The 14363-nt window shown below is 44.8% G+C and overlaps 1 protein-coding gene across 6 annotated transcripts in view; it reads left to right on the top strand.

The window, feature by feature from the left end:
- Window positions 1-14363, top strand: part of LOC140729277 (GRB10-interacting GYF protein 2-like) — a 149352-nt gene that overhangs the window by 3124 nt on the left and 131865 nt on the right. For all 6 annotated transcript variants that reach the window (XM_073048874.1, XM_073048873.1, XM_073048872.1 and 3 more), the window contains exons 2-3: window positions 1161-1233; window positions 1567-1729. The gene's annotated coding sequence lies outside the window, so the exon portion shown is untranslated. The remainder of the gene's footprint in view (window positions 1-1160; window positions 1234-1566; window positions 1730-14363) is intronic.

Raw genomic sequence — 14363 nt, 5'->3', positions numbered from 1 at the left:
TGAATCATAATCAGGTTTATTGTCACTGGCATGTGTTGTGGAACCAGCTATAAAGCAAATCAAAAACACCCAAATGGTAATCTCTCTTATCTACACAATGTCCATACCCTCCATCTTTCTCACATTCATGTGTCTATCCAAATGTCTCTTAAAAGCATCTAGTGTATTTGCCTCTTCCACCATACCAGGCATCCACAACCCTGAGTTAAAAAAAAACACCCTTCATATCCCCTTTGAACCTACCCCCTCCTCACCTTCAATGCATGCCCCTGGTATTAGACATTTCTACCATGGGGAACAGATGCTTCCCATCCACCCGATTTATGCCTCTTATAATCTTATAAATCTCTATCAGATCTCCCTTCAGCCTCCGCTGTTCCATAGAAAACCCAGTTTAGATAAAGCTGAGGCAAGAAAACGTGGGGGGATGGGAGCTGGGAATTTGGGAATGAGGATGGGAGTTTTTAAATTGTTTTGCTGTTAAACATCTAAATCTAGTTCAGCAAGTAAAGGAATTTAGGTGACCAGGAAACGTGCATGTTAATCTACAGTTGGCATAGTTTTACTGTTGAGAGGGGCCCTAATATCAGTCTGATTAAACTCTCCATGACCGAATAATTGAAACAATGGGGTCCATTCAAATGAAGTCTATTAGTCTTTCTTTCCTACTCTCCCATTCTGTTGCACTTAGTTTTCTTAATCTGTGGGACTGTTTGATTTTTCGGATAGTATTGCACAAGTGCCTGCAAACCTGTGTTAAGTTTTCTTTGAAGTGTGTGTGGGCTGTATAACAATGGAAAGTCCTACAGTAGTTGGCTTGTCCATTCAAATTAGGATTGTCTTGAGTCTGATTCTTGATCTGTACTGCTATTTTGGGTAATCTGGCTGAATTAGTGACACCACTACCACCCAACCCACCCTTCAAACATCCTAACACCTCCTGTGTGGCTTTGGCAGCCTGCTGTGGTCGAACTGAAATATGGTGCTTAGGTTTGCAAATGAGAATGGCAGACATCTGTGATGTGCAACTAGATCCTGAGTTAATTTCGTGCTTTCAGAAGAACAAAAAAATCCCTCAGCTCAGGATACTGTTGGTTAAATTGCAATTTTTTTTTTGGTTAGTTTGTAGGAAATAACATTTACTTTTGGGTCTCTTACAGATTTCTTTTAGGTGGTGGTGAGACATCAAGTCATCAGAATATACTCTGCATACCTATTCCTGTCTGTAGTACAGTAAGTTAATTTTAAATTTAGTTTTTATTGTACTAGCAAATCTTTAAATTCAGTATTATCAGTGGGAGCAGTGGAATGGGATTTTGTGAAATATTCATGGCTTGTACACTTAATTGAAAGCTTTCAGTTTAAGTTACTGCCTTTCCAAGCTTTGGGTTGTCACAGCAGCAAATACTTTGTAACACCATGATTAGTTAGTTGCATGGGAATAATTTTAATTTCTCCTCCCCATTACATGATGTACTTCATGGACCAGTTACGTGCATATATTTTAACCTGTGAAAGAAGAGAGTTTAAGCACATCTCATGAATTGTGTGTATTTCCTTTTAAAGGTTTCATTAACACTTGGAATACTGTCCTAATACAAGCTAAAAGGGCGCAGAGCTGGTATCCATAATCTTCTGATGTACTTGTCTCTATGGCTGCCAGCGCTAGACTTCGTGTCAGATGCTGTCCCCACCAATATCTGAACTAAAATACAAGCTACGAAAACACGTAAGTAGATATGGCTAAATTTCACAGTAAGATCAGTGCAGGCACATGACCAAATCTACAGTTGTTGTAACTTCACTAGTGTTCCATTGTCAAATAAGCTCTTGGCTGGTTTCTGATTTTAAGACTCTCTACCCCCACCACCTCTTTTACGTGTTAAAATGACTGCTGTGGATCAAGAGAACTTCTGTGGCCTGTCTCTTGATGAAATTTCAATCAGCAGCAGAGTTGTGTGGGCAGAGAATAAGCCAGGTTAATCCTTTTGCTGGGGTGGTGATAAGAAAAATTTGCAAAATTGAAAATGATGTGCTGTCATCTATAAATGAAGAAATGAGCAGCCTTCACTTGGCAGAAAAGGAACCTTTTATTTTTTTCCTTTTAATCTTATTTTAAAAAAAATTACCTCATCATAGAAATTAAATGACAGTCATGGAGTTGCACAGCATGGATAAAGCCCTTCAGCCCAACTCATTCTCAGCTAGTCTCATTTGCTTGTGTTTCTCATATATCCCTGTAAATTAGAGGTTCACAACCTTTTTTATGCCATGGACCAACACCATTAAACAAGGCATCCATGGACTCGGGTTGGCAATTCCTGTCCAGATACCTTTTAAGTGTTGTAATTATACCCACCTCCACCACTTCTGGCTGCCTGTTCCATTTTATTCACCATCCACTGGAAAAATTTGCCCCTCAGGTCCCCTTTAAAATCTTTCCTGTACCAACTGAAACCAATTCTGTGGAGTTTTTGACTCCTTCACCCTAGGAAAAAGACAAGTGGTCACCCACATGATCTGTGCCCCTCAGTTTTATAGACCTCTATGGTCACTTTCTCAAAGCAGTCCAAGCTTATCTAGTCTCTCCCTATATTTCAAGCTCTCTAGTCTCAGCAGCATCTTTTTGAATCTGGCTTAAATCACATTCTTCCAACAGTATGTGTTATTATAAATTTTACATTTAAAGGTAAAGATTTTTGCTCATGTATATGAAGGACGTAAGTCAATTCAATTCAGTGTGTTGACCCAGAACTGCACACAGTTTTCTTGAAGTGGGCTCACTGGTGTCTGGTATAGATATAATGTGATGCCCTAGCTCTTTTATCTGATGGACTTTCTGATGAAGGCAAGTGTGCCACATGGCTTTTTCAGCACCATGTTCTACCTATGTTGCCACTTCCAGCAAACTGTAAACTTATACATGTAGGACTTTTGTTCTGGAACACTCTCCAGGGCCCTGCCGTTCACTCTGTATGTCCTACCATGGTTTAACTTCCCAATATGTGGCACTTCACATTTGTCTGAGTTAAATTCCATCTGCTTTTCCTTTGCTTTCTTTCCCATTTCATCTATATTCTGGCAGCACAATAGTGTAGTGGTTATGGGAAGATTGGGGTGTATTTTCTGCTACTGTCTTTAAAGAGTTTGCATGTTCTCCTCGTGACCACTTCCTTTCCTCTGAGTGCTACAGTTTCTTCCACATTCCAAAAAGGGTTAAGGTTAGTAAGTTGTGGGTGTGCAGTTTGGTGCTGGAAGTGTGGTGATATTTGGGGGTATTGGTCATTGATGTAAAGGGTGCATTTTACTGTATATTTTGACATGTAAAGCTACAGAAATCTGTTGCGACCCTGGAAAACCTTCTTCACACTGCACCATCAAGTTTGGTGTCATCCGCAAACTTACTAATCATGCCACTAATGTCCTCATCCAAATAGCTGATATGTATGACAAACAGCGGGGCAGACAGCACTGATCCCTGCACATGCATCGGTCATAGGCCTGCAATCTGAAAAACAGCCCTCCACTGCCACCCTTTGAAGTGCAAGCAAGTCACATTTCCCCCGACTTGCAGTCTCATTGCTGGCTCTGTCCCTTGCAGCTGTGATAGAAGTCACATCCACTCAGAAAGCGGCTGGCCTATATAGGAGTCCCTTGATTGGGTTCAGAAATTGTGTGTCAGTCAACTGGCCACTGCCATTTTGAATTGTGAACTGTGAGGATGTGAATTGTTCACATGTAGAAGCCCTTTAAAGCAGCCAGATCACACCATATTACAAAGTACCTACTCTCCTGTCCCATCCCTGGAATAGTTTGAAGTTCCCTCAATGTCTTTATTAGTCACCTTAAAACCAGAGTGCAAGCAACCTTCAGGAATGTATAAGGAGTGGCAAAACAAGTGGGACAATGTAAAGAGCCAGCTCCTTTTCATGTTTATCTCAGCCTGATCCCAGATGTGGCATGGAGAAGTGAAAGTTGCTTAGAATTCTACCACAATTGTTATATATTGCCTTATTTCCTATTTCTTTGAACATGCTCAGTGCACTGTCATTGGGCAAGGACAGGGTGAAGTTTTGACTTTTGAGGTTTCATTAAAGCTTGGTAAAGAATGCCCACTTTTTCTCAGAGTTGTTGATGAGAGATTATTGGCTTGTTAGGGTAAGTATAAAATACCTTTAGAATTGATAGAACTGAGTTGAGTAGATTAGGAATCGGATCAGAAGATCATTCTCTTTTCCATAACTTTTTTGTACAAAATTAATCTTGATCCTTGATGCTGTACCACAGCTAACCATAGGCTTCTGTAGAATGTCAGATTATTTTAAAAAAAAAACACTCAAAGCTGCTGCGCAGGTTGACTTTGTGGTTAAGAAAGCATATGGTGCATTGGCCTTCATCAATCGTGGGATTGCATTTAGGAGGTGAGAGGTAATGTTACAGCTATATAGGACCCTGGTCAGACCCCACTTGGAGTACTGTGCTCAGTTCTGGTCACCTCATTACAGGAAGGATGTGGAAACTATAGAAAAGGTGCATAGGAGATTTACAAGGATGTTGCCTGGATTGGGAGCATGCCTTTATGAGACTAGGTTGAGTGAACTCGGCCTTTTCTCCTTGGAGTGACGGAGGATGAGAGGTGACCTGAGAGAGGTGTATAAGATGATGAGAGACATTGATCGTGTGGATAGTCAGAGGCTTTTTTCTGGGGCTGAAGTGGCTAGCACGAGAGGGCACAGTTTTAAGGTGCTTGGAAGTAGGTACAGAGGAGATGTGAGGGGTAAGTTTTTTACGCAGAGAGTGGTGAGTGGGTGGATTGGGCTGCCGGCGACGGTGGTGGAGGCGGATACGATAGGGTCTTTTAAGAGACTCCTGGTCAGGTACATGAAGCTCTGAAAAAGAGGGCTATGGGTAACCCTAAGTAATTTCTAAGGTAAGGACGTGTTCGGCATAGCTTTGTGGGCTGAAGAGCCTATATTGTGCTGTAGGTTTTCTATGTTCTATGTTTCTGTGTTCTATTGTTAGAAGCTGAAAAGCTGCTTCTGCTAAACACTTGATTTTTCGTAAACTTGTCTCGTAAACTAGTTACTATAGTGATTTATTTAAAACTTGTTATTACTCAAATGTTGTGTTTTGGGCATTAAAGTGTTTGGAAAATGTAACTCAGTTGCAAAATGCTTTCAAAGTCAGACTAATTCAAAGTAAGCTTTAAAACATGGTATATATGCATCAAAATGTTAAGCCAGATGAAGCAGCGTTGGGATGTCACAAATCTGATGGTAGTTTGCTCATGCAAATAAAATGCACAGTAAACCCAATCAGTTTCTTCTGCTCCACTTGAGTTTCCTCTCATTGTTTCTTCTCAGCTTATCCCTCTTCCCTTTATTGAAGTTCATCTTAAATGCATCCATTCTGTTCGGCTGTGTATGGCGCAGAAGCATGCCCGTACTCTTGACATGCACCAAGTAAAGAAACTTCTTAATCTGATTTGAAATTTTCTGGGAGCTCATCAAGATTCAAGATTCAAAAACTTTATTGTCATTCTAACCGTGCATCAGCTCTGCAGGGCAGAATGAGACAGTGTTTCCCAGGAGCACTGCAATCATAACATAACAAATGCAACACTAAATAATAAACATAACAATAAATAGTAAAACACAACAGCCACATGTCAGTTAAAAACAAGTTATAAGTGTCCAGTGCAAGTTAAGTGTCCAAAACAGAGTCAGGTAGAGCAGCTATTTAGCAGTCTGACTGCCTGTGGGAGGAAGCTGTTTAGTAGCCTTGTGGTTTTAGTTTTGATGCTCCTGTAACATTTACCTGATGGCAGAACAACAAACAGTTCACGGAGAGGGTGTGAGGGGTCTTTAGTGTTGTTGGCCTTTGATTTTTGTCTTCAAGAAAAACTGCTGTTTGAGTGTCTATAGCAAATTCTGCAAGATCACATCTCAGACCCATTACTCAGTTCAATCCAATCGAGTTTGTCATTTCAACCTTGCATGAATACTTATGAATACAGCCTAAAGAAACAGAGTTACCAGATGGTCAAGGTGCAAAACATAGAACAGTAACATGTAGCACAAAGTGCACAAAAAATAGTAACACAATCAGAATAAAAAAAAGTCACAAACCCGCACCATCAATCCACTGTTGACTACAATAGAGCTAACTCCTCCAGCCTGGATGTGATTCAATTTTTGCAGGAAAATGTGACTTTGTGGCGAACCACTTTCTGCGCAGGGGAAGTGGCCCACAAATAGCCAGCGCGCGGGGGGAGACTTTGGTAATGCACCTCTGATGTCATTTCCGCCCGGAGAGGGCGGGCGCTAGGGATTTAAATACCAGCGCCGCGAAGTTTGAATAAACTAGTCTCGAAACGACTTACCGACTGTGTGTCGTTATTTCAGCGCTGTGTGTAGCACATCGCTACATTGGTGACCCCGACGGTCCGAACGAGATTTGGACCAAAGATGACCGACTCCTCATCTGTTCACGCAGTTTTGCTAAAACTGCCGACTTTCTGGACACTGCGACCACGCGTGTGGTTTAGCTAAGCAGAAGCCCAGTTCCAGATTGTGCAGATATCCTCTGATTCCACGCGTTACTACCACGTGGTGAGCGCCCTTGACCAGGAGATGGCCGCCCAGGTTGCGTATTTCATACAGTTGCCCCCGGAAGAAGGCAAATATGAAGCATTCAATGCGCTGCTCATTGGGACCTTTGGCCTCTCACGGCGTGAGCGAGGTGCCTGCCTGCTTCATCTGGACGGTTTGGGAGACAGACTGCTGTCAGCATTGATGAACGAGATGCCGGCCCTGGCTAACGGACACAAGCCCTGCCTCATGTTCGAGCAAGCGTTCCTAGAGTGACTGCCCGAGGACATACATCTGCTGCTGGCCGACACAGATTTCAGCGACCCCCAGAAGGTGGCGGCCCGGGCAGACGTGCTGTGGAAAGCCAAGAGGGAGAGCGTGGTGTCCGTTGGTCAGATTACCAGACCAGGCCCGGCAGGGGGGCGCACACAACACAGAGGTAGGAGTGAGGAGGCCAGTGAATAGTGGTGTTTTGCCCACCAGCGGTAGGGCACAAAAGCCCGCTGTTGTCGCCCGCCCTGCAACGGCCAGGGCCAGCTGCCGCTAATGACTATGGCGGCTGGCCACCAGGACAGGCTCTTGTACGTCTGGGACAAACAGTCGGGACGCCGCTTCTTGGTCGACACTGGAGTGGAGATCAGCGTCTTGTTCCCGACAGGGTACGACACCAGCAACAGGAAGCCAGGACCCACCCTGAGGGCCACAAACGGCAGCACGATACGGACCTACGGCACCCGCACAGTGCAGTTGTAGTTCGGCGCCAGCCGGTTCACGTGGAACTTCACACTGGCCGCGGTGGCCCAACCACTCCTGGGGGTGGACTTCTTGCAAGCTCACAGCCTGCTGGTCGACTTGCAAGGGAAAAGACTGGTACATGCCGAGACTTTCAGGACGTTCTCCCTGGGTGAAGCCAAGTTGCCGGCCCCACACCTGGGCTCCATCACGCTGTCGGACAACGAATTCACCAGAATCCTGGCAGACTTTCCATCGATTCTGGCACCGCAGTTCACGGCAGCCATGCCCAGACACGGGGTACAGCACCACATTCCGACCCAGGGACTACCCCTCCACGCCCGCGCACGAAGGCTCCCCCCGGAAAAGCTCTGCCTGGCGAAGGAGGAGTTCAAGAGGTTGGAGGAATTGGAGATTGTAGGGAGGTCTGACAGCCCATGGACCTCCCCCCTGCACATGGTACCCAAAGCAGCTGGGGGTTGGAGACCATGCGGCGACTACCGCAGACTGAATGAGGCTACCACTCCAGACCGCTACCCCGTGCCGCACATACAGGACTTTGCAGCAAACCTGCACGGGGCAAGAATCTTTTCCAAAGTAGACCTCGTCTGGGGATACCATCAAATCCCGGTGCACCCTGAAGACATCCCCAAAACAGCACTTATCACCCCGTTCGGCCTGTTCGAGTTTCTCCGAATGCCGTTCGGCCTGAAGAATGCCGCACAGACGTTCCAGCGGCTAATGGACGCTGTGGGACGCGACCTGGACTTTGCGTTCATCTATTTGGACGACATCCTTATAGCCAGCAGTTGTCGTCAGGAGCATCTGTCCCACCTCCGCCAGCTCTACTCCCGCCTGAGTGATTTCGGCCTCACGATCAACCCGGCCAAATGCCAGTTCGGTTTCGATACCATCGACTTCCTGGGCCACAGGATTACCAAAGATGGGGCAACACCTCTGCCCGCCAAGGTAGACGCGATCCGCCACTTTGCCTGGCCCAACACGGTCAAAGGCCTGCAGGAGTTCGTTGTTATGGTGAACTTCTACCACAGTTTCCTCCCCTCAGCAGCCTGTATCATTCGCCCTTTGTACACCCTGATGTCGGGTAAAGGCAAGGACATTACTTGGGACGAGGAGGCTGCGGCAGCTTTCGTTAAAGCCAAAGAAGCCTTGGCAGATGCCGCGATGCTGGTGCATCCCAGAATGGGTGTTCCGACTGCCCTCATGGTGGATGCATCCGACACAGCACCCCACCAACTGCTGGAGCAGCTCATCGAGGGGCGCTGGCAACCCCTGGCGTTCTTAAGCAAGCAACTATGACCACCTGAACTCAAGTACAGTGCTTTCAACCGGAAACTGTTGGCACTGTTTCTGGCAATCCGGCATTTCAGGTACTTCTTAGAAGTTCACCGCGTTCACGGACCACAAACTGTTAATCTTCGCGTTCACGAAGGTGTCCAATTCCTGGTTGGCTCGCCAGCAGCGACATCTGTCCTACATCTCCGAGTACACGACGGACATCCAGCATGTCTCGGGAAAGGACAACGTCGTGGCGGATGCACTCTCCAGACCAGTTGTCCAGGCCCTGTCCCTGGGTGTGGACTATGCAGCACTGGCGGAGGCGCAGCAGGCAGACGACGAGATGCCCAGCTACAGGATCGCAGTCTCGGGTTTGCAGCTGCAGGACTTTCTCATAGGCCCAGGTGAGAGGACCCTCCTGTGCGATGTGGCTACCGGCCAACCTTGCCCCATCGTCCCGGCAGCCTGGAGGCGGCGAGTTTTCGACTCCATACACGGTTTGGCGCACCCATCTATCAGGACAACCGTCCGGCTGGTCTCCAGCAAATTCGCGTGGCACAGACTTCGCAAGCAGGTCAGTGAATGGGCCAGAACGTGCGCGCAGTGCCAAACAGCCAAGGTGCAGCGGCACACTAAAGCCCAGCCGCAGCAGTTCGAACCCACCCACCGGAGGTTCGACCACATTCATGTGGATATAGTGGGCCCCCTACCAGTGTCCTGAGGAGCACGGTATCTCCTAACTATGGTAGGCCGGTTCACGAGGTGGCCAGAGGTGATCCCGCTCACTGACACATCTGCCGATTCCTGCGCCCGAGCACTGATTGCAACTTGGGTAGCACGCTTTGGGGTACCGGCCCACATTACCTCAGACAGAGGCGCCCAGTTCACCTCCAGCCTGTGGTCAACTGTGGCCAGCCTGTTGGGAACGCAGCTGCACCACACAACTGCCTACCACCCACAGTCGAACGGACTGGTGGAACGCTTCCACCGTCACTTGAAGTTGGCTCTCATGGCCCGCCTGAGAGGACCTAACTGGGTGGACGAGCTTCCCTGGGTCCTGCTTGGAATTCGTACAGCGCCCAAAGAGGATCTGCACACCTTGTCGGCCGAGTTGGTTTACGGCACGCCCCTAGCCGTCCCGGGAGAGTTCATACCAGCCCCAAGGGGGCAAGAGGAAGAACCCACAGCAGTCCTGGACAGGCTGTGCGAAAGGCCCGGCAACCTGGCCCCCGTACTGACTTCACAGCACGGACGGACCCCGACCCATGTACCCAAAGACCTGCAGAACTGTAAGTTTGTGTTTGTACGAAGGGGCAGACACCGGGCACCGCTACAACGGCTGTACGAGGGGCCATTCAAGGTGATCAACAACAATGGGTCCACGTACGTTCTGGACATTGGGGGGAAAGAGGAGGTTTTCACGGTGGACCGACTCAAACCAACCCATGTGGACTTGGTGCAGCCGGTTGAGGTTCAGACACTGCGGCGCAGAGGCAGACCTCCCAAACAGAGGCTGATCCAGACTGTGGGCATTGGGGGGTGTATCGCCAGTTCTGGGGGGGGGGGGGGGTTATGTGGTGGCCCACTTCCTGCGCAGGCGAACCGGCTCACAAATAGCCAGCGCGCGGGGGGAGACTTTGGTAATGCACCTCTGACGTCATTTCCGCCCAGAGAGGGCGGGTGCTAGGGATTTAAATGCCAGTGCCGCGAAGTTTGAATAAACTAGTCTCAAAACAACTTACCGACTGCGTGTCGTTATTTCAGCTCTGTGTGTAGCACATCGCTACAACTTGACCAAAAAGCTAGAAGATAGCCAGTCTCTGGGGACTTTGCCTTTTTTCATTGTACTTTTGACTTGGGAAATATCTTGGGTCTGATTTTTTTTCAAACTGATAGAGAAATCTCTGTCTAGTTTTGGTCCCATTTGTCATGTCTGTAATACTCATCTGCACTTTTATGTAGCTTAGTATTGAACAATGGAAACTCAAACCAAATGTATAATTCCCAAACTGCAGTATGAGATATTTGCGCTTGTATCTAAGAAAATACAAGGGAGGCAAAAATTGCAGATGTTGGAAATATGAGCTAGTAAATGTGGGAATGTTCACTAGGTCATTTGGTGCTTTTAGCAATAAGCAACAATAATTTGGATTTATTACGTTTTGTCAGTGGCCCAAACTGGAGTAACCTAAAATTTAAAGTAAATTTTATTATCAAAGTACATGTATGTCACCGTATACAACCCTGAGATTCAGTTTCCTGGGGGCATACTCAATAAAACTATAGAATAGTAATTTTAAAAGGATCGATATCATATCAGCCAGTGTATAGAAGACAGCAAATTCGTGTATACAAATATAAATAATGAGAGCGAGATAGAGAGCCTGCAAAGTGAGATAATTGGTTTTGGGAACATTTCAGTGGTTGGGCAAGTGGGTGTAGTTATACCCTTTCATTCAAGAGTCTGATGATTGTGGGACAGTAACTGTGCTTGAATCAAGTGTTGTGAGTCAGCAGTGAGAAAAGTGCATGGTCTGGGTGGTGGGAATCTCTGATGGATGCTTGTTTATAATGTAAATCAAGGTGATTTACTATTAAGCTGATTTTTGACTCCAGATTAAGAATAACAAAGTGCAGACATAGCAATGAGTACTTGACTTGGCCAATTGGAGAGTGGTTTTACAGCCAATTTGTCAATTGGCACGTTTGGTTGTGAAGGTGTGATCTCATATTTTAAATGATCAGCTGCAATTGTAGACACCCATAACTTAGGCACTGGGAATTTTAATAGACCCATGGCTATGAATGTGGTAAACTTGAGTGTGTGAATGGTGATTGTGAGACATTGCATTTTAAAGTTCAAAATAAATTTATTATCCAAGTGTTCACACCCAACTTTGAGTAGAGTGGACCTGTGTTCGAATTCAGACAGCTTATTGCACACTTTCCATCCATTCTGGGTTGAGGGTCGAGCTAGCAACTTGGCCTCGTAAAAAAAACAGACAAAATGCCAAGGAAATGGCAAAGGTTGTAGCCCTTTGCATCACAAGGCACAAAAAAAGAATGTTTTTGATACCATATACTACCTTGAGATTCACTTCCTTGCAGGCATTTACAGGAAAATAAAGAAATACAACAGAATTTACAAAAATACATAAAACAAAGATTAACAAACAAATGTGCAAAAGGGGAAAAAAAAGTGCAAATAAATAACAATAATACTGAGAATGAGTTGTAAAAGAGTCCTGGAAGGTGAGTCTGTAAGTTATAGAATCAGTTTAGAGTTGTGGGCAGTGAAGTTATCCATGCTGTTTCAAGAGCCTGCTGATTGAAGGCTCAAAGGGCAGACTGGCCTGCTTTTGAATCTGGTGGTATAGGACCTAAAGTTTGTCCACCTCCTGCCTGATGGTAGCAGTGAGAAGAGAGCATGTCTTGGATGGTGAGAGTCTTTGATGCATGCTTCTTTCCTGTGGCAGTGCTATAAGTGAATGAATTCAATGTGGAGAAGGCTTTGCCTGGGATAGACTAGGTTGTATCCACCACTTTTTGTAGTCTTTTCCATTCCTGGGTATTGATGTTCCATACCAGGCAGTGGTGCAACCAGTTAGGATACTCTGCACTGCATCTATAGAAATTTGTCAAATACTTTGGCTTGCCGAATCTTCATAAACATCCAAGGAAGTAGAGGTGCTGTTGTGCCTTTGTGCTGATATTTGCATGCTGATGCCAAGAAATTTAAAGCTGCTGACGCTCTCCATCTCTGATCTTCTATGACTAGCTCATGGGCTTGCAGCTTCTTCCTTCTGTAGTCGTTAATCAATTCTATGGTTCTGTTGATGTTGAGAGTTTTTTGTTATGGCACTACTCAAAAAGATTTAAGATCTCCGTCTTTTTATATATGTGTGTGTGTGTGTGTGAGAGTGTATGTATGTTTAGATAGATCTCTGCCTGTAAAAATACCTTTTTCTTCCAAATCTTCGAAGTGGCTCCTTTGGGGTTCTGTCTACAAACCACTACAACTGAAGCTTAATTCCTTTCTCTGTGTTAGATTTTCTGCCTTTATACTGCACATCTGACCTTGGAATTTTACCTAGTTCTCTTTGTTCTGATGAATCTTAGTTTATAGAAGGCAAGTAATAGTTGTGTTTGGAAGTTATTATTTTCTTTGCCTCCTAACACAACAACCCATGCTTATGGAGCAAGGACAACACAGCCTCTTTGGGTGTTGTGCATTCTTCAACAGATACTTCTGATGAGAATATCAGTCATCTTTAGCATTGGAGTCTGGTGTAACTAAAAAGACTTGTCCTGATAGAATGCCTTTCACGACCTCCCTATCAGAGAGCATCAGGAATAGCAACAATAGGAACTGGCAATCCTGTACTGTGCTTCCTGCACCATTTATTGTGATGACAATATTCTATTTCATCTTTAGTTTTATATATTTGAAAGCATTAGCTAGAGCATGAGAGAATTTTTCCACATTCAAGGTAATGAAGAGTAACATAGGTCCTTTGTTAGTTTCTGAAAATAAGAACTGTTTAATGTTTAATCCAAAAAATATACTGCTGTAAACTGTTGGTTTAGCGCAGGGGTTCTTGACCTTTGTTATACCGTGGACCCTTTTGTCAGTCTGGTGAAGCCTATGGACCCCTTCTCAGAATAATGTATTTAAATAAATAAAATACACAGGATTATAAAGTAGACCAATTATATTGAAATAGTTAGCAAAATATTACTATAGCAGAAATTTGTCTTTTTAATGTGCTTTATAACAATTAAGACTGTTTAAAATATAGGCACGTTTAAATTTTTTTAAAAGACGTATCAGTGTGAATGCTGTTGTTATTTAGCTCGGATAAGAACATTAACCTAGGGGTGTTCTTTGACAAAGCAACATGCATGTCATGTTGGACCTCCAATGGATTTTGATTTCTTTTTTTAAAAAATTCACAAGCGTCGAAAATCCTGATTCATAAATAGAATTAAAGCTTCCTTAGATGGTTTTACAAGGCAAGTATAGGCTTCTCTCAGGGAGCATCAGAATTCTCAAAGGCTTTTTGAGTTAAATTCCAATTGTAGTAAGGTTTTTTTGACCTAAGATCAATGAGTTGATCTTTGGCTAGAATGATCAACAGCTTTTGAATACAGTTCATATCAGAAAGAAAAGGATTACAAAATCCTGGGTTCAATTTAATGCCATTAAGCTGGAAATAACTTTTGAAAGAATTCTAACGTGTTTCCAGGAGTTTATAGTTGTCTCTCCTCAAAGTAATAGAGAATTACTTTATTGAATAGAGAACTCCATCTTGGTAGAGCACTTCCTCTAGCATTTGAAAATTTGCAAAGATGTCCTTTCTGTAATTTGGCTGTTGTTGTGCATGGAGTTGTGTGGTATTACAAAAGGCCATGCGGCTTTATGGAAAGTTAAGAATTCCCATTTGAACGGCCCAGTTTTGCAAAACTTTAACAAACAATAAAAATGACTGGCCTCCTCCTACTCATTGATCAACAAGCAATTATAGATGGGGAATAATGTAGATGGCTGGGTCACAAATGTGAGTTCACACGGCTTCATTTGGTGGCTGAACGGCTACTAGCACAAGTCAGCTTGATAGTTGGCCAGCTACATCACACAAACATCTGCAGACAGGGAGACTGTAATCATGTTTGATCTAGCGACAGGTCTAATAACTACCATCATTTTGAAGTAGTGATGAGCATGCAGTAAACAATATTTGG

Source organism: Hemitrygon akajei, chromosome 6 (assembly GCF_048418815.1).
Source record: "Hemitrygon akajei chromosome 6, sHemAka1.3, whole genome shotgun sequence".
Taxonomy (NCBI): domain Eukaryota; kingdom Metazoa; phylum Chordata; class Chondrichthyes; order Myliobatiformes; family Dasyatidae; genus Hemitrygon; species Hemitrygon akajei.
The sequence above is the reverse complement of the archived record's forward strand: the minus strand, read 5'-3'. Positions and strand labels throughout refer to the sequence as shown.